This window comes from Rhinolophus sinicus, chromosome 13 (assembly GCF_057876585.1).
Source record: "Rhinolophus sinicus isolate RSI-liver-muscle chromosome 13, RSI-T2T, whole genome shotgun sequence".
NCBI lineage: Eukaryota > Metazoa > Chordata > Mammalia > Chiroptera > Rhinolophidae > Rhinolophus > Rhinolophus sinicus.
In genome coordinates this window covers 61,799,728-61,819,810 of record NC_142513.1, presented here as the reverse complement: position 1 = coordinate 61,819,810, position 20,083 = coordinate 61,799,728, and the positions used below count along the sequence as shown (strand labels likewise).

General features: G+C 55.2%; 1 protein-coding gene across 3 annotated transcripts in view; it reads right to left on the bottom strand.

Annotated features, from left to right (window-relative positions):
- The window catches only part of CEMIP (cell migration inducing hyaluronidase 1), a 111,704-nt gene extending 91,858 nt beyond the window's left edge, over positions 1-19,846 (bottom strand). Inside the window, exons 1-3 of one of the 3 annotated variants that reach the window (XM_074317309.2) lie at positions 18,493-19,422; positions 17,074-17,249; positions 16,358-16,541 (exon numbers count right to left, since the gene is read on the bottom strand). The gene's annotated coding sequence lies outside the window, so the exon portion shown is untranslated. Of the gene's footprint in view, positions 1-16,357; positions 16,542-17,073; positions 17,250-18,492; positions 19,423-19,465 lie in introns of those variants that run through there. The other 2 variants (XM_019743519.3, XM_019743520.3) reach the window with 2 other exon arrangements.
- Positions 19,847-20,083: the final 237 nt, after the last annotated feature.

Sequence of the window (20,083 nt, the reverse complement as noted above, 5' to 3'; positions counted from 1 at the left end):
ACCACTGCCCTTGGTCCGGTCCCCCAGGTGAGGTAGATGAAAAGATGGAATTCCATAAATATGCAGTGAGTAAATGATCCCACGGACCGGCTCGCCCTGTGCTTTCCTGGCTCCCGCAAGAAAACAGCCCATGTTGAGGGGGCCCCTTCCCCCTCTGTGAGCGCTCACCACACACGGGCTTCCCTCCGAGATTTTCCAAAACTAGGACCCCGAGGCCCCTGTGGACGTAGTGTCAGGGCTCAGCCATACAAGCTGTTCTGGACACCTGGATGGGCGCCTACAAGGAAGGGCTCCCCACAATTTCAGCACCCCATTTGCTGCAGTGAACACCATGCACGAGTCATGATAAAACAACGTGTAGACGCCCTCTAAAAACACGGTAATTAGCGTATGTGTTAGGAGGCCAAGTAAGTGGTAAGAGGCCTGGCGGGGCACATGCCAATCTCCAAAATCGAATGTTTTGTAGGGTGTTCTGGCTGCAGAACGCACTACGCAGACCTCATCACAGGAAGTGCACACACAGTGAAGGCCACCCCACTAACCAGCATTACAAGTGTGTGTGTGTGTGACACTCAGCACTTCTCTTGTACAGCAACAGACTTAATAAAATGATGGCTTCATGCCTCAAACTGGGAAAATAACGTACACGAGAACTACAAGGCCCTCACACACAAAACCAAACCCATCAACACAGTAACAAGTGAACTATGAAATGCAGAACTAAAGCTTTTTCCTATCGAGCCCAAGAGCAGAGATTTAAACGTGGCCCGTTAAGTGGACGTTGGCAAGTTGAATTTCATTCATGTTAGCGTTTTGTTTGCATATCATTTGTAAATTTGTTTTAGATTTACAGTTGTATACAAACTCCAAGCTGAAGGAATTTATACTTGGTTTTGTGTTTGTACACATTTAAATAACATAATAAGAAAGGTAATTTAAGTAAACACTGGACATCCTTGAGAATGTTTCCCGTAAAAGGGGCCTGTATCTTCTTCAAGGAAGAACAACACTGCCCCAGACTCACTGACCACACCGCAACCACCAGGGGAAGGCTGGCTCCGCTGGCCGGCAACCCTGCTCTTCAAACACCTACCTCGGCGCTGGGCATGGACTGGGCACAGGGCAAGCCTGGCTCACCAGGCCATTTAAACCTGAAAAAAAGGTCTGTTTTTCAGTATGTCTGCTTGGTAAATATTGTCCCGGGCTGGGCAGGAAGGGGCAGGTTTTAAAAACACCATAATCATCTTCTTCTGTGTATTCCTTTTGCTCTGGACCTGACTCACAGCTTGCAAACAGCCTTATGCAGCCTTGTCGGGTGAAGAAGCAGACCAGTTTCTCCAGGGCTGATACGATCGCTGAGCCTCTGCTGATTTTATCACTGCGCACAGCTTGCTCTGGGAGCTGTTACATGTGGCTGTGAGAGCTGGGGGAGGATGGGTGGATACAGGAGTTGGGGGGCCGTGCTAGCCAAACGCACGCAGGGAAAGCGTGCCATTGCACGGCAGCCCTGATGGCTCTCTGCTCAGCCACAGCACTTTGCCCCCAGCATGGGTTCTCCTAGGAAGTCAGGCCTGGGCTACCCTGCACGCCAGAGAGAAGCTCAAATCTTTCCAACGTGGACAACAAAAGGGTTCTCTAATAACACTGACACATGCAGTGACAGAGCGTCACGTCCCAGGGTGGCCTGATCATAAATTCCTAACGGGCAGTCGGTGGGCAGTCAGACCCCAGCACGTAAGTGTGTCAGCACCAGGCTCCTCGGGGCCGTAAGCAGCCCTCTCCATTGTCCCTGCATCCAGGGGACACAGCCTGCGAAGCCAGCGTCAGTACCGCCAGGAGAACAGTCATCCTGTCCACCAGCCTGCCACCCAATCCCCTCCTTGCTTTCTCGCACCCGCGTCGCCTGCCTTCCCTTCCCTCCTTAATTCCAAACGCATAAGAGAAGCTGCAGAATCAAAACCTTTCCTACAGGCTCTTTTGTGCCTTGTCGTCTGGTTGGGGGACGACAAACAGCTCAGCTTGCTACCCACCAGGAGGAAGGGCTTGGTTTTGCCACAAACGGGAGATGCACTTGCCCTGACATCAGAGGCCTTCCCCACATTTTGAAATATTCACCTGACGTGCAGGAATCCATCAGGAAAGACACAGGCGAGTCTAATCCTGCGTGGGAACCTGCCCTCGGATGTCCACCTCAAGGGGCTGGCCCCTCCTCCGGTGTCAGAGCTGGAAGGCGCCTGGCGACAGCCCCAACGCAACCGTCTTGTTTCACAGGTGGGGATACTGAGGCTCAGAAGGGCCAACCTGCCTGCGGTCACACAGCCACTCGGTGCTGACGCTGAAAATAAATCTGGGGGCTCCTGTGCCCTAGTCTAGACCTCTGTCCACCTAAGAACACTTATGCCTTCAGAGAAAGGAGCCTTCCAGCGCTCAGCACACACACTCTGGCCATGTAGCAACATCATTTACAAACAGGGCAGCAAAAGGCACCGTTTTCTACAGCAAGACACAAGCCATAGGGGTCGAGTACTCTAGAGCTAAAAAGAGACCTTGGGGTCCCTCTGATTCATTTTTCAGATGGGATCTTTGCGATCCAAAGGTTGTCATTTACCCACGACAGAAAACGAGTCAGAGCAAAGCAGAGGAGACCTGAGACCCTAACGCTAGCTCCCCCCACACACGGATTAGCTGTGTGTCCGTAACTTCTCCAGGTTTCTTTTATCTCATCCCGGTCACCCCCATAGCCCAGAAACAGCCTGCCTGAGCTGCTGTGGGAGCTGAGACAGATAACAAACCAGTCCTGACCACAGAGCCTGGGGGACAGCAGGCGTTCAAAGCAGTACCCACCACGCTCACCGCCGGCCTAGCCCCCTGCAGAAGTCTGCTTCTTAGAACTTCCCATTACACAAGTCTGATTCTTGGAAGAGTCCTTTCGGTTTTGCTGTTGCTTATTATGTAAATGCTAAAATTAAACCCCTTGGTGTGGCATTTCCTGATCCAGGGTCTCAAAACCTGGGTGGAAACGGAGCTGAACACCCTGCACACATCTGTGAGCAGGACAAGCCCCCGCCTGGCCCTGTGGTACCTGCGCCATGCCACCCACGCACAAGCTGGACCTGTGAGCACGCCAGAGCCCTGCCAGGGCAGGTAGGTACCCACCCGGCAGATGCGTTTCAGTTGTTCAAAGGTGCAGAGGGAAGCAGCAGAACTGCAGGAAAGTGATGTCACCGCCCTGGCCAGCTCACACTCCGTGCTCATTATTTTAAAAGCAATGAGACCATCCATTAAAGCTGGCGCTGGAGTCACGCCCCTGTCAACATCCGGGTGCGTGGGCAGGGCCGGGAGCACAACGTCTGGGGGCTGCACGGCGGACACGGTGGGGAGGGCCGCGGGCGCCCACGCCCAGCCGAAGGCAAGGGTCTCAGGGGGTGAGAGGGCAGCAGCCTCCCCCTGGGCTGTCAGCCTGCTCTGGCCCTCAGCGTACGCACCACTGTTCTGGCCGCACGTCCCCTCCCGTGTCAGGGTCCCACCTCCCAGTACGCCCACTCTCAGGCGCTGTCCTTGTCACCACGCAGAGGATGGATGGAGATTAACTGGTGACCAGATGCTCGCTGAGATGATGGCAAGTACCAGGGCCTCCTCCGAGCTAGGACGCAAACAAGCAGGGTGTCACCATGTGAGCACATCCGAGGGCGGTGACACTGCGAGTAGGCAGTTCTGTGGAAGGTGGGGTGGGGGGTGGATCACGGCCGTTCTGCTCACCTGCCCACCCCCAGGTCCACGTCCTCCGCAGTGTGGCTCGGCAGCTTCTCCCACCAAAAGGGAGAATCAAAGTCTCCTGTCTTTAATATGAACCGGCCGCGTTTCAGCCGAAAGAATGCAGCAGCAAAAGTGACGTGTGCCGGTGAGTGTGAGCTCCGCCACGCGAGGTCACGCGCTTTCCCTCTGTCCCCCAGAACCGCATAGTCTCCCCGACAACGACCCTGACAACGACCTGCCCAGGCTGTTGATGCTGAGACACGTGGTCAGTCATAGCCCTTCACCCAAAGCCAACGACGCCCGACGTGGGGGCTCTCGTCCTGGGCCAGCCGGCCTCCGCTGTGCTTACCACGGAAGGTGACACAGGAGTGCGCCGAGGAGAGCCGGGCGACAGGACGCCGAGGGGCGGTCACCACCAGCAGCCCCGTCTGGGGGCTGGGTCCCCCTGCACCAGCTTACTGACTCGCTCAGGAGGCAGCTTAGGGAACACTGCACAGAGCAGGGACCCCGGGGCGAGGTCAGCAGGATGTACGGTAGTTTGCTGGATGTTTGGGCAGAGAAAACAGTGTTTGCAAGAGCAGGCTGGGGTGCGCAGCCGCAGAGGGAGCTGGAGAACCCCTGTGCCAGGCTGACCTGTCTCCCCAGGTCCCCAGCCTCTAGGCCAATGGCTGCACTTTATCACAGGCTTTTGTAACGTGAAAAGAGAGGATAAACCCAGTGGTCTTGCCCATGACCAGAGACAGTGGAAACATCAAGGACAAACTGTACATCTTTTTGGACTGTGAATTTCTCCTCTAATCCTGACATAAACTAAGGTTTTTGAAAACACGGTTTATAAGGATTCCTCGAGTGGGATGGTAAGGCGCGTGTAATGAAAAATAAAGGCTGGAATTAGGAAGACGTCCTACAGTAAGAGGATAGCAAAGTCAAGTTTTCCAGGAATAGCAGCAGTTTAAGAGGAGCTGTCACACCATTCAGTGTCCCAGCTGTGGGAAGACACGGCAAAGCCAGCCACACTCAGTCCCTGACCATTCATTCCTTCTTTCCTTCCTTCCTTCATTCACAGAGGCACCGAGTGTTGGGCCCTGCAGCAGGCCCTGAGGCTGCATAAATAAGTAAGCCACGCGCCCTGGCTCCCTCGGCACCCCCAGGCGGGCAGGGAGGGAGACCGGGCACACGACCACGCCACCCCACACCACTCCTGTGGTCTGCAGTAACCCCGAGGTGGGGGCGGCGACGTCAGCTGCTGCTTCCACACAGGCTATGAACACATCTCCTCACACTGTGTGTGAATCAAACCTTGCATACACTCCCGTTTTGTGGCAGAGACTGCACATGACGCCCAGAATGGTGAGTTCCGTGGGGCCAGGCCTTCCCCAGTCGGAGCCACGTGTGGGAGCCCCAGTGGGTGGTCTGTCGCCGGCCTTCACTCACTGAGACGCACACAGAAGCACCCCTGCAGGAAAGCACTACTCAGCCTCTCTCCCCAGCGAGGACAACACAATCTGCGCCGCACCGGCCGGCGGCCAGCAGCCCCGTGGGCCACCAGACGGATCCTCACTTGGCTGAGCTCTGAGGGCGGAACGGCCGGCAGGGCTGGCCGTGCAGACACAGCCAGGCCCCGTCCACCCAGATGGGCAGATCAAATGTCTGGCTGAATTCCTGCCACGCTGGCCTTATCGCATTCCTGTCATCTTCCCCACAGGTAACTGGATCAAATAAGCTTTTACTGGCAGCGCAAGTCAATGGAGAAAGGAAAGATTGTTCCCTAAAACTGTGCTTGGACAACAGTTAGTAATTGAGGGGAAAACTGAGTTAGGGTCTGTCTCGGCACCATGAACAGAAATAAATTCCAGACGGGTCAAGGAGCCGCACAGCCCATCCACAGGGCCGCCACGAGACTCTAGAACCTCGTGTTGGTAGAAGAGACCAAGAAGTAAATTATCAACAGATGGGACTACATGAGAATATTTCGTGTGTGTTAGGAAATAACTAAAAAGGAAGGCAGGGAGAGAGAACTGGACAAATGCAGAAAGAGATCAGGGTTACTGATGAGAAAGATATGATCGCCCCACAAAGAGGCATAATGATCAAAACGGACAATTCTTAAAAGGAAAAACAGCAGCTAGTTAAACTAGGATATGGGCTAGTCTTGACTGGTAAGCGAGGGAATACAAACTTAAATAATCAGGTATGATTTTCACCTATTAAAATGAGTTTTAAAACTTGAATAGTGCATGTAACGCTGGTGAAAGTAGGACTGCGATGCAGTCCGTGGCGGTGCTGATTTGAATCAATATTTAGAGGCTATAAAAGTGTCCATATATCCATACACCTGGAGCCACATAACTCCAGCTTTAGAAATCTTTCCTATGGAAATCACTCAAAACTTGGGAAAAACGTGTACACAAAAATGGTCATTTTTCATTTGTAGTAGTGAAAATGTAGAAATGCATTCGATGTCCTTTTCCAGGAATCAGATGATTTTGAAAACGGACGCCAACACTTTAAGATGCTATGTGCAGGGGACACTTCGCTCTCTTGCTTCTCTGTCGCGCGCTCAGACTGCTGTCCCCTAAGCCGCAAGCGTCCGGGCCGTCAGGAACGAAGGAGCCCGGGCAGGCTGGGTCATCGCCTCTGGGCGCCTCTCGCTCCAGAGCTTCGGCTCGCACACATCTGACTGGCCACACACTCTGGCCACACCACTGGAGGGCAGCGCCTTTCAAGTACCAGGTTGTCGGCTCTCCCTTCGTCCAAAGAGCCCGTCTCTGATCAACAGTCTTACTAAGCTTCGTAGGGTTCAAATCAAGCATTAAGTCCCCCTGGGAATAACGGGGTGCTTTCACCTTTCTGGCCCCTCCCCTCTGTGCCTTGTGCAGAGCTAGACTGTTGTAGTCTTCCCATTTACTCACATGCCAGCCCCCCACCTCGAATTGTAAGGTAGGGGCCTGAATGCTAGGATTTTGCTGCGTCTGTTAGCACAGCAGCTGAGTGTTTGCTGGATAAACTGGCGAAGCAAACACAGCAGCTCACGGCTGCACTGCCGCAGGCCTTCCAGCCCCTGTATCTTTTCCAGTAAACAGGTCAGGCGGATAAATGCACCGGCCGCTAACGCACACGGAAGTGGGGCACAGAACACGCACCCCAAGTCCTGTGATAAGACCTTCTCACCCGGAATACCTTCCGTCGGCTCATTTCCCAGCAGCCTCCTTCTGAGCACATGTTGGGTTTTAAGTTCTCCCTCTGGTCCATCCCAGATGAAAAGCGGGCCCGCCGGGGGTAATACACACATCAGTGGCTCCAAATTTCGCTGCAGTCCTATCCGTTTACAAAGCACTCTGCAGCCCTGAGTGTCCCCAGCAAGAGAAGCTGATCCAAATCTCTGTTGCAATTCCTTGCTAGGTCTGTTTAAATGTGGTTTTAAAAGTGTTATGGGACAAGGCGTCTCTTCATGGAAATGCTTTCTGGTATAACCTGTGCGTAATCGCAACAGTAAGTTGCAAAATGGAACAGAAGCCATTCAGGGCCCCATCCTCAGTTAGATACAGTCGCTAAACACTCCATCGGTCTCAAAATGATTGACTATTAAAAAGCAGTGAACAGCCAACCCCTGGCGACAAGAGACAGTGTCTGTGGCGCGGTCATGCCACGTGGCGTCCTGAATGTACACCTCCGGTCTTCCCGACACCCACCCAGGTGCTCAGGCCCCAAACCTGAGCGTCTCCCCAGACTCCGTCCTCTCCCTCGCCCTCCATTCAAGCCACCACGCCGTCCTGGCCATTGTGCCTGCGAAGCAACAGCGGGACCCACCGCGTCGCCCCCTGTCTGTGGGCACGACTCCCACTCGCCATCACGGAGCCACGAGCCCAGCACCAGGGCCTCCGCTGCCTCTTCCTGCTTTGGCATTTTTTAAACTGCATTTTCATCCGAAGCCAGAACATTCCTAGTTCCCTTCTCTATCCTGCTTCCCACAAACGGCGCTCGTGTACGGTGTGTAGGTCACGGCTCTGGCGAGAGACGCGCGTGGTCTGGAAGCCCAGGGATTCCAACAGCCGCCTGTGCGACCTGAGGAAGTCACACGGTCCCTCAGCTTCTTCACCCGTAAAAGGCAAGTTAAATAAAGACAATGGAAACCGCTCACCCCACCGGCCTGTTGTGAGGTTGAGGTGAATGAATGAACATTCGCATACGTAAAGCACTTACAAAGGCAGGTGGTACACAGCAGAGGTCGGGACACGTCACGGGAGGCTCTGCTTTCAGAACAACAGTCACTCGTAAATGATGGTGAAGCATCAACTCAGCTCCGGAGACACAACAGTGGGCCAAGTGGACCCCGTTCCTGCCCCCTCGGGGTACTGCGCTTGGCACATGCCACAGTCGGGGCCATTTGGATGGTGGACGCAGACCTGACTACTGCCCATAGTTTCCCAAAATTGTAAAGTTTGAAAGCTCCCTAGAAGTCAGTGCTGTCTGGTAAATGTCTGCTAATCCAGTCGTGTCTGTCGACAAATGGAAGAGGTGTGTCACGTTGTCCACCTAGCGTGTGCAAGGTCACAGCACTAAGGGGTTTACATGTATCATCCTCAGAACATAGAACCAGCCCATTTCAGGTGATGGATCAACAGCTAAGGCACAGAGGGGTGAGGTAACTTGGTCAAAGTCACACAGCTGTTCAGTGTGGGAGGCAGAGTTGCAGCGAGGTCCGTGGGGCTCCAAAGCTCACGACCCTTTTCAGTTTATGACACCAACTCTATTATTCCACACATCAAGAAAAATACAAGCTAACGCGCCTAGCAGTGGTGAGGAAGGACCACGGAAGACGGCGTATTTTGCAGAGGTGAAATCTAAGCCCTCCTGACATACGTTTCTCTCTGTTCGTCTGGTTCGAAGCATCTGGGAGGGAGGTGCTGGCGATCAGAACCCACACTGACGTTCTGCTGTCGGACGGCAGAGCCGCAGGTCTCGATGTCCCTGTCTCCTGCGTCACTGATGGCCACTCTTACACCTGCTTCAGGACTGAGCGCAGCGCTGGGCACGGGAGGACATCTGTGGGTGGTCTCCGCTCACTGAAAGCACCTGAGTGTGTCATGACGACGACAGGGCTGAGCGGAGATGCAGACGACGGAAGGTCACCCTGGCACCTCTGCAGACCTGACCATCAGCTTCATCCAGCTGAGCTTTTCCAAACTTGGAAATGGACCAGCACCTTTGGTGACGACCCCCATTTCCAAAGTGAGGCTCATGCCGAGTCCTGCCATGTTCCTCCCACTGCCTGGGCTGCAGCTCCAACAAGGCAGCCGGGAAGTCGCCCAGGAATGTGTGAAGAATCCGGAAGGTGCCACAGGATGAACAGGGCTCAGACGCTCCTGACCCTACACTGAGACCGGACGCGAAACACGGCTGCGTCCGTCTGCGGGGATGACCCAAGGGGTCAGAAAAGGTCCTCAAAGGCTTGGAGCTCTGCCTGCAGGGGCAGCAGACTCAGGCCGCAGGGACTCGGGCCCGCACCCCTGAAACGTTTCCAGTAACGTCCACCCTCATGCTCTACTGCCCCGATGCCAGTAATCCACTTCCGGCCTCCGCTGGGCCACATTCTCAAGTGAGAGCGGGCCTTCAGGAACGGACGTCCTGCCAATACCGCCCTGAGGACTGGAACACAAGCCCAGCCCAAGCCACCTGCCAGCGGGAACAATGGCCTAATGTCCACCTACGCATTACGCCCCGCTGCCCCTCGTCGGTCACTCAGGGGAAAGGCCAAACCTTTGCGGACCGTCCCCACGTGCCCGCCAGCGTGCGCTCACCTCCAGCCGCAGGGAACTCTTAGCGCTTCTCCCAAATATCCATGTTTTGAATTCTCTGAATGTCGTTCCAGCGCCGCCTGCCAGGTGAACCCTCCCTTCTCTGGCCAGGGAATTCCCGTTCCTTCCCAAGCCAGTTGAGTCGCACTTCTCCCATGACGCTGGCTCTTTCCCCAGCGGTCACCACCATCATTCCGTAGTGCTTCCATGTTGCTCACACCCTTCCGACAGCACAGACTGTAAGAGCTGAATGCCTGTCCGTCTGTCTCCCCAGCTGGACCGTGAGCTTCTCCATTGTGGAGAGGTCCCATGGATGCAGCTCTGATTTCCAGGTGTCCAGAAAGAATTGACAGTGCGTACACTGGGGCTGCAATTGCTCTCAAGCTGCTTTACTAGAACTTGTAACATTCCCATCAACAGGCTTTCTCAAAATTCAAGAAGCAAGCAGCGCCCGTGGTTACGCGGAGCACAGCTTCCGGCCTCACACAGACCTGGGCTCCCGCTCCGCCTCCAGCACCACGAGCGGAGTGGCCTCAAGGGGACCTCCCCGAGTCTTCTCCAGCAGGCGGACGCCATGGCTGCAGGGCCCGAGCCTCGTACATGCACAGTAAGCACTGGATTTAGGACTAATTATGGGCGTAACGCAAGGTCACGGGAGCACAGACTCCTGAGAGGTCACGGCCGGCTATGGCTTCATTCAATTCCATCAGCATCCAATGGACCCCACCGAGAACCGCGCACGCTTGGGGGCTGGGGCGCCGGTGCAGGACTCAGGCATCTGAGCATCTGGGAGATATTTCAGTACCTGCCGTGTGCTCATCCTTGGGAATCACACAGACCCTGAAGGGCTCTCTACCTCTGTGCCTAGTGGGGTTCTGTTCTGGGGACCTGGGGCCGACCCCGGCACCACACAGAACACCCAGCCCCGCCGCCCTGCCCCCCGTTTCCCACAACGACCACCCACGGGCCCTGCGTGGACCAGACACATAGCATGACTCTCCCTCTCTCTGTTCCCCCTGACCTCGGAGGGGTGACGTCCTCAAATGACCTCAGCAGAACAGAAGCTCAAGTTCATGCTTATTAAGCAAGACTGCATCGTAGCGTGTGTGCGCGTGTGTGTGTTTGCACCTAAAAGTAGCTTCTTATTTGAAACCACTGCATATGGAGATGTTTAAAGTCAAAGTGGACTTCACGCCACGGTTTTGCTCACACAGTCCCAGGACATGTTCATGGTTTATCATTTGTAACAACATTACCCAATGATGTCAAAATTTAAAACAGATTCAAGCTCTTTCTCAGCCACCTGGAAAGCTGTGTACAACACACAACCCACAGTTACGTGGTCAGAGGACTCTCCGAGCCTCATCAAAGCAGCGAAGCAAGCAGAGACCACCGAGACTGCTGTGCCTTCTTATTTGCACAAAACGCTCTAAATGAGAAGAAATTCTTGCATACGGAAGTTCCAAAGCCGAAATCCTACCGCTGCTTTCTCTTTCACTACCAGGAACTGGATTGAGAAATCGAATTAACTCAGTGCCTTCTTAAGCAGTCACAGACGCAGTGACACATCAGCCCAGCGGAATGAGCAAATCCTTCGACCACAAGCACCACCGCTCCTCCCCTGCCCAGAGGAAGGGAAGCCAGGGGAGGGGAACAGACCCGCTTCAGACCACAGAGAAGTACGGATAAAACTCGGGCTCTCGTCTCCACTGGCCCTAAGGGTCCTACACCCGGTTCAAACCCAATTAGGGGAAGAGCCAGAGACAAGCTGGCTGCCTGTCTCTGCCGTGGGTCCGTCCATCTGAGCAGACAGGAGCAGAGCGGCTCCTTCCAAGCAGCCTCAGCCCCGAGGGCCATTCAACAGGGGGAGGGGAAGGGGGAGGCAAGGGTGCGAAATTTAAAGGGCACAAAAAACTCAGCCACCAACATAAGTAATATTGCAACGCAATACTTACAAACCGAAATTCATGCTAAAAATCCATTCTGAGCCAAATATCGAAATTTTAAAAAAAGCAGGATCAGTATTCCTTTCGCCTCCAGAGACTATATTCATGGGGTCTCCTAAAAGGCCGAGTGGCTCAGCCATGAGCCGGGGCTCAGCTGTGAGCAGCAGGTGGGCAACGCTTGGGGGTGGCTGCGGGAGGGGAGAGAGGGGGAGGCGTACAGTAACGGCCTGGCAATGCTGGAGAAAAACAACCTTTCGCTGAGTAACATGGAAATGGATCTGAGACATATGGATTGAATTCCTCTGAAAATAAACATAATTTTTAAAGGAAAGGAAAAGTACTTAGTTAGCCACGATGTCTGAGGTTTTCCTGAACCCAAACCTTTGGAAAATGAGCACACGAGTGAATTACTCAGGCCTGTAACACAGTCAGTCAGCTTTGAAATAGGCTTGTCATAAACCACCAGTGTGTTTGCTTAATTTTTTAATGGTTTCCCAAGTCTGCTGCCCTCCTCACTCCTCTGAGGCCCATTCCTGTTGTTCTGTGCAGGCGAGACACAGCTCTGCACGCCCACTGCCAGCCGGTGGTTCTGGAGGCCCAGGAGACTAAGCTGGGGTAAGTGCCCCCACCCGCAGCAAGCACAGCGCCCTGGAAACAGGCAGGGGAGTGACGCACTGCTCTGGGAGCGCGGCAGCCGCCCAAGGTGCCATCTGTACCAGCTCTGCACCCCCAACATCATGGCCCCACTGCCCACCTGTGGACACTATCACCCCCTCAGGGGACACGAGGGAAGGCGGGTGTGCAGCATGGGGAGAGCCAGACAGCAGCCACGGGGCCCAAGTGGACAGCTCAGGACCACCGCTGGCCACAGCTCCGTGGGATCCAGGGAACCAGTGTCTTTCACCTGTGACAGAGGTCAGGGTGAGCTGGGAGCCAGCCTACATCCACCCTAGGAAGCAAGGGGAGGTTGACTCCCCATGGTTTGGGGGTCAAGCCCCACTTTCAGAGTGTTTTAGCCACTATGGCAATGGGAGCTGATGCAAAGACCTCTGGACCTGAGGCCAGAGGCCCCCAGATAGAGGCTGCTGACCACGCAGCCGCCCCCCACAGGGGACCTCCTCTGCCCCTTTCCTCTGCTGGGGTCCCTCGCGTGTCCAGGGAAGTTGCTCCAGGCTGGAGGTGTCCTCGACATGCTCGAGACTGAACATGCCTCCCTTTCCCCACCTTACATCAGTCATGTGGTGACGTTTCAGAGCCGGCTGTGCCCAGGAGGTCTTCTTCAGGTCCCTTTCTAAGGACTGGGACCACCTAGCAGTGATGGCTGGGGCCCTCTTCACGGGGTGCCCCTTCCACTCTGAACCTCCTCCTTTGAGAGAGCTGTGTACGCGGCAGAGGAGCCGCCCCTTAACTGGAAGCCCCCGCCTCAGCCCGGGCCAGCCAAGCTTCCCACTCTCACATGTCTGGCTTAGAGTCCCATGTCAAACCCCACTTTCAAACACATCTGCCCCCCACTTTGGCTCTTCTACACTTGTGCAAAGGGACGCTAGATCCTGGGTGGAGCTGGTCCAGTCTCACACCCTGGAAATAAGCTCTTTTTTCCCTCTTGCCAGCTTTTACAGAATCTGAAAACTCTTAGGAGATTAGACAAAATTCACTGACCCGGTTGAAAATAAAAAGCCCGTTTCTGCAAGCGCACAGCTCACTTTTTCTCCTTCGGTGGTCAGCTCGTTTTCTGCACCAGCACCTGTCACAAGTCCTTTCCTGCGGGCCGCCCGTGAACCCCGTATTTGTTAGAGTATCACACACAGGATAATTCTGGTTTCATTTCACTGAGAACTGTTGACTCGAAAACCAGCAAGACACCCAGAACATTAAAGAAGACACAGCAAGACAAACCCCGAAAACACCAAGGCAGCACTACGGGTCTGACGGCTGGAAGCCAACTGAAACGCCCCAGGACAGAGGCTGTCAGACTGTGCTCCTCGGAACCCACAGAGCTCCTTGCAACCCTCAGGAACCTCGAGACAAACACCAAGCCCCTGCTCTAGGCCCAGCCACTTTCTATCTGGTCTGTAAACTGGGTTTAGTAAGATTTTGTTGGAACAAAATAAACGTTTTATGGTTAAAGTCATTTTAAACCACTGGTCTGAGAGACCTAGAACTGCTTAGAAGGGTTCTCTCTCCTGCCAGGTGTGGTCCGAGGGCTGGGCCGCGAGGCAGCTTATGCTCCCAGGAGGGGAGGAGCTTTGCACACCTGAGGCTGCAGGAGGTGAGAGGGTAGGCCTGGCCCTGTGGGGTGACTTCTGAACTTCCCTCCTCACTCTCCCCTTTCGCCTCACCAGAAAGGTCCTGGAAACTGCTAATCCTTCCAAACACACGCACCTCACGTCCCTTCTCAGAGGCGCTTCCTGGGATGTCTTGACTCCCCTCCCCCAGCAGGCCCTCCGCCCACCAGCCCTCCTGACGCACCCGTCCTAGCCCCCACGACACAGCACGGCAACTTCCGACTTAGCCGTGTGTTAACCCCCCAGACTGTTGGTGGGCAGGGACCATGCACTCTGGCTTCCCCCGTGGTTAACACAGGGCATGTCAGGCAGCGATGACCTAAACACATGTCCTCAATTTCTATTCTGCTTCCAGATGCGACAGTGGGTGACACGCTGCAATCACATACCTGCATCTTGGGCTGACCAGAATGCATGTAGGTGACCCCCTTGTCCTCACAGGAATGCCTCAGGGAGGTAAGTGGAGGGAGCTCACTGAGCTTTCAATTTCATTTTCAGGTTTAAAAAACAAGTTGTGATCTTCAGAGTCAAGTAAAGTTTAAATGTAAACATGCATTCTCCGGGTCTGGAAGCAGAGTGGGATGAAATCCCCAAGCGATCTCTTAATACCACCGAAATTGCGTTCAAATGCCTCTGCCAGGCACAGATAAGTTGCCATTTGCACAATGGTCTTGCACTTAAAAGTAATCCGGTCCGGAGAGCTTTGGAAAATTTATTATGACAGGCAAAAGGGGAACTCAAAGGAGTTCCAGATATTTAGTCTACTGATAAGACAGCTTAGGAGCGACAATAATTGTCTCCAAGAATTTAAAGGGTCGTTACAAGGGCATTGAGAGGATGCTGGCCAGCGGGGCCCCATGGACTCGGACACCAGAAACTGCCTTAAATTACACCAAAAAGACTTGAGTTAGAATCAGCAAGTGGGCAATGACATGTGGAGCTCCATGGGCCGGCAGCACCACCTGGGACCTTGTCAGAAATGCAGGTGCCCAGGCCCCACTCCAGATCCACCCAGTAAGAACTTGCATTTTAACAAGCTCTTCCGTGACCCCCGCGCCAAAAGGCCAAACAGTGCAGCAGGCTCCTGGGGACGCCTGCAGCCCTCCTGCCCCCCTGTGATGTCTAGAAACAAGGGAGGCAGCATTCTGACACAGATACTTTTCATGCCAGAAGGACCAGCTTCTAGACGCGCCTTCCCTGCAACAGAAAATAAAAATGCCTAATGGCTATGCTCTCCTACAGACAGCTGAGAAAAAGAAACACACAGGGTTTTCAAAAGCAGTTGTCTGGTCAAAGCACTTTAAACCCAAGTCATATCTAAGCCCATAGCATGGCTGCCATTGAGAAGATTCAAAGATAACAGCTCAGCAGTTTCCCAGAGCCGGGAGCCAGCCTGTCGGACCTGGAGCGAGGAGGCCTGCTCTGAGTGAGCGACAGCAGGGGGAGGCCCGCCTGCTCATGCCCCCCAGGACTCCCTCACCTGCAGGGGGTGGGGAGGGAAGGATGGACTTGCATTCCTGGAGCTAAGCTGAGCCTAGAAATGGGCCCAGGAGAAGAAACAGGGGCAAAGGGGAGTGGCAGCTCTTCTCCCGCTGGGTGGGGAACTGTGTTTCCTGGCACCAAGGGAACTAAGCAGAGAGCAAATGTGTACTTGATGACATTTCACTACATGCAGCCTCCCTTCCGAAGAGCCACATTTGAACAAAGCCGGGCACCAGAGCCGACAGAGGAAAGACAAAGGGTTGGGGGATCTGTGGTACGACGGCCCCTAGAAAGTGTGGCTTGTGGCAAAGAGATGCAGACCTCAGTAAGAGGCACTATGCTATGATCGCCACCACAATGCCACCCAATTTAACTCAGTTTGTACATGCCAGGCTGCTGGGAAAGGCGCTCAGGGCCCAGCTGAACAGCTGGCAAAACAGTAACAGGAACTCAGCACGGAGAAGTCTCCCTCCACAGCCACTGCAACTCCTAACCTCCCACCGACCTAACCCGATACCAGACAGTAAGAATGGGATGCCTGCGATTCACTGTCCAAAGGAGACTGCGTTGCCTCCACATGATGGTGAAAGCCGAGCAAAGGAAATAACTGACGCATCACTCTGACGAGACCAGACACCTGGGTATTTGCCACCAGGAGGAAAGGACAACGTAGCCCACGTTGCTCATGAAAATGGGGTCTTGTGGCTGCCGCCCACAACATAACACGGCTTCCTTTCAGAACTAGCCTCCAGGCTTGCATGTCTGTTTGGAGCTGTAACTACAGTGCAAAATGCACTTATCCTATTGATTGTGCTGCTCTGCCAAGGCGACCGAAGGCACTGACAGGGGGTCGCTTAAGCAGGGGCTTCAAAGGAGGCTGAGAGTAACCAAATTCACCCTGCACATCCTACCGGCCTTCCCCCCTGAATGCCACTCCTGCCATTTGATCCGTCTGTCCCGGTGACTCAGACACTGTGACCACAGACAGGACACCACCAGACCGTGACGACCCCCTTTGTACGTCTCATGCCAGCGCCTCCCCCATGGCCCTGCTCTACATGAGTGCCGTGTAATTCAACAGTGGTCCTACCAGAAACCGGAAGCTGCACGGGGTCCAGAGAAGATGCCAGGACTTCAGGGTCAGCCAGGTCTGTGGCCGCCAGCTGCTCACGCTGCCCGATAGGTACGTCGCAGAAAGACGCCCAGCACCTGTGGACTGCAGCCCGTCGCTTCTCTCCCTTCAGATGGAGGGAGCCAAGACTACTTCTGCTTTTCTAAAGAGAAAAAAAAAAGATGAAAAATCTCACATCAGAATATGAAACTTACAGACACATACACACACTCTTCTTTTTGGGGGAAAAAATAAATAAGTGTTAGACTGGGCCCATTATGACTCCATTACCCAACCTTTTGCCGTGTGTCACATGCTAGCGACTTCCATCACACAGCACCCCAAAGGGGAGCTGAAAGCAATGTTAAAATCCCGCTGGGACCAAGGAGGCGGCCAGCGCTCCGGGCAGAGCGAGTGTTGTGGTCAAGATCTCACAGCAAAGCAAGGCTCAAACCCAAAGGAAGGAACACACTTCCTGTCTGGGAGTGACCACATGGGTCCCCCGAGCAGGGGCTGCCGAGGGCAGCAAACCTGCACGGAAGCTGCCGTCATCCGGAAGGGGCTCCCGGGGAGAACGTCACCCCCAGCAGGCCGAGGAGGCCCCTTGGCAGGTCCTGCGTTCTCCTGCGACGAGGACCGGAAAGAATTGACCATCTGAACCAGAGGGCTGTGGTGGTATTTTGAAAATGACTTACTTTATCGTGCCTCCAAGTGGTGCGGGTGGGAAAAACAGGTGACTGACTCATCTCCCACAAAAATTCTTCCATGTATCTTTGAATTCGATTCTTTTTTTGGCACTGTGATCAACTTCAGCACTTTTTATCGGTTCCATCAAGATCTTGAACATGAAAATAAACTGGAGATGGAGTCCCTATGAAACAATTACTAGGTGAGGAGAGAGAGCAGAGGACTGGAGAACAGAAGTCAAAAGAAACGCACAACTGTCTTTAAAATACACCTGTAATCAGTACCATGTTAAGAGCTTTCTCTGAGCTCAGCCCTGGACCATGCGCTTTAATTGTGCCACCTAATTCTCACTGGCAACTCAGCAAGTTAGACTGCGTTGTCCCCAACTTACAGATGAGCAAACAGGCACAGAGCTTCAGTGACTTTCAAAAAGTCACAAGTGCTGTCTCAAAAAAAGAAAAAAAAATAGCTCGACTGTCTTTACTCTCCATGGACCATCATCTGTCACAAACGGAAGCAGACCTTCTGAATTTCTTGCACTTTTAAAGAAAGAGTCACACTTCTGCACAGGCGATGACAAAATGAAGAACCCCAGCCAACGCCATTTCTTTTCGGGACAGGGATGTGTTTAAATCGCACAGATTAACTCTTACAGATTCTCCCACCCGTTTCCAAGCAACCAAATAGAAAAATGATCTGGGCCGGAGGAGCCACTGGACGCTTCTTTCAGTGTTAAGCACCGTGGAGGAAACAACTGGGACCAGAGAACAGCGCTGTGCAAACGCAATCAGACACATTCTCTATAAACTTATTCTTTTTTATTCTTCTTCATTCTGTCACTGCAACTGTGACCTAATGTAGTCTCCCTACACCTTATTTACGAAACAATTTTTAAAAACGGAACACGACCCTCGGCTACGCACAGAAAGGTTATGAGTGGGGTCCCTAGGAAGGTGTGGCATCATTGCACTGCCTCTGTCGGTCGCTCCAAGGGGACCCGAGGTGACAGCCTGCTGGAGGTCCTGTACAGAGCACAGCTGCAGGCAGAGCTAGGACCCGGTCACAAACCACACCGTCTTTATCCTCCTGAGTGGCTCCCACCGCCTTGGGACAGGCTCGGGGGCTTCCACAAAACAGCGGCCCCTCTCCTCCTGCCCGGCGCCACCGCGCCCAGCCTGGCAGGAAGGCGCACGACTTCCCGGAGACCCAGGGCCACAGAGCCGGCGTGGAGGAAGTGGCTGGGAGCTGTCCATGGTGGCGCCGCGCCTGGGCACGCACAGCCGCCGGCCCCCGCCCCCGGGCGCCCGCAATCTCTCCCCAGACCTCTGGAACCGACAGACTTGCTCCAGGCTCCCCAGCTCCGGGATGGGGCTGCAGCCAGGCACTGGCTCACACATCAAAAGGGTAGTTTAAAAGGGAGTTCTCACCTGTGGGCAGCCTTGGCTGCACGGGGCAGAAGTCAGGACCTCAAACCCGGCTGCTGGCGCCTGGCCTGGGGCGGCCACAGTGCTGGACCCTGGGGAACGGCGGTGGGCGCTGAGGGCGCTGAGAGCGAGTCTGCGGTTGAGGGCCTCGGCGCACTGAGCTCCTTTCTCACCAGCACATGCGTCCCGCCAGGTCCGATCCAGAGTGTCCCTGGCCCTCCTTCCCAGAGCAGTGAGCTGGAGACCTGGCCAGGGCCCTGCCTTTCCTCCCAACCTAATTTGACCCTTCTTGGAGCCGACGTCCCTGGCCAGGGACCACCGAATCTTCTTCCAGCGATGCCAGGTTTGGAATCTCAGTGTGAACATCAGCAGGGGCCCTCACGTCACCTAACATCCAATTGCCTCCACCCCCGGCCCCGTGCCAGCACCACGCTGGGCCCCCAGCACCGTCTGGGAGTAGCCAGCAGGCCAGCAGCAGGAGGGGGAGGGGGAAGCAGAGAAGCCGGTGCTGAGACCCAAGAGCAGGGTGCAGACCTGTTGCCAGGTGCACGCGCCCTGGTACAGTGTGAGGGCTCCCTGCCTGCTGGATTCCACCACCTGGCCCGGGGGGGAAGTCCCTCGGAGGACTCTGCCCAGGGCGCAAGCCCCCCAGCCATTCAGAAGGGGGAGGGGGAACTCTATGGAAAGCGGGGACCTGCCTCCAGCAGGAGCGCTCCAGGGACACAGGCACCGCTGGCACCTGCGACTTGCAAAGGCTCACACGTTCTCAGAGCAATCTCACACAGGACAGTGACAGGGGCATGTGTCCATCAACAGATGGATGGACAGACAGACAGAAGAACAGAGGCAGACCGCACAGCACAGATACCGGCTCCCGTTCTGCCTGTGCCGAGTGGAGGCGCCGGACCCCCGCTCCTCCCGCCCCTCCGAGGCTTGGCGGTCAGCGCAGCCTGGCGCGCAGGGCCGGCCCCCTTACCTCCCGCTCGGCAGCCGAAGCGGTGCCACAGATCGCGGGCCAGGAGCGCAGTGGCCGGCGCGTCTCGCAGCAAACCAACGGGCCTGCGAGCTCCCTGACGCGGGCAGGCGGAGCGGTGGTTTGTCTGGGGGGGTTGGGGTTCAGGCCCTGCCTGCGCTCCCTGCACCCAGCTTGAGTCGTCAGGCTCAGCTGGACCTCTGGGCGCTGGGCTGCGCTCGGCTCCCCACCGCCGCCAGCTCACGGCTTTATAGCTGCCCTCTGCTGACAGCGCCGCTGGCTCCTCCCCGGGTCCCTGACGCCCAGTCACCGACCCGCCCCCGCTGGAGCTCCCGCCTGCCCGAGAGGGGCGGGAGCCTGCGCCCCGGCCGGAGGCAGCCAGGCTCAGGCGGCCGCTGGGGGAGCCACAGACCGGTGAAGGGGGACGTGCGGAGACGGCGCCACAGCCGCCAGGTGAGGGCGCTGGAGCCCCGGAGTCGCCAGCAGTGCGTTCCCCGCGCTCCAGGCTTAGGGTCTCCCACAGGCCGGTATTAAACCCAAAGAGAGCCCAGCCCGGTGGCTTTCTAGAGGAAGTGGCCACCAAAGAGAGACGAAAGCCCTGCGTCTACCACGGAATCGCCA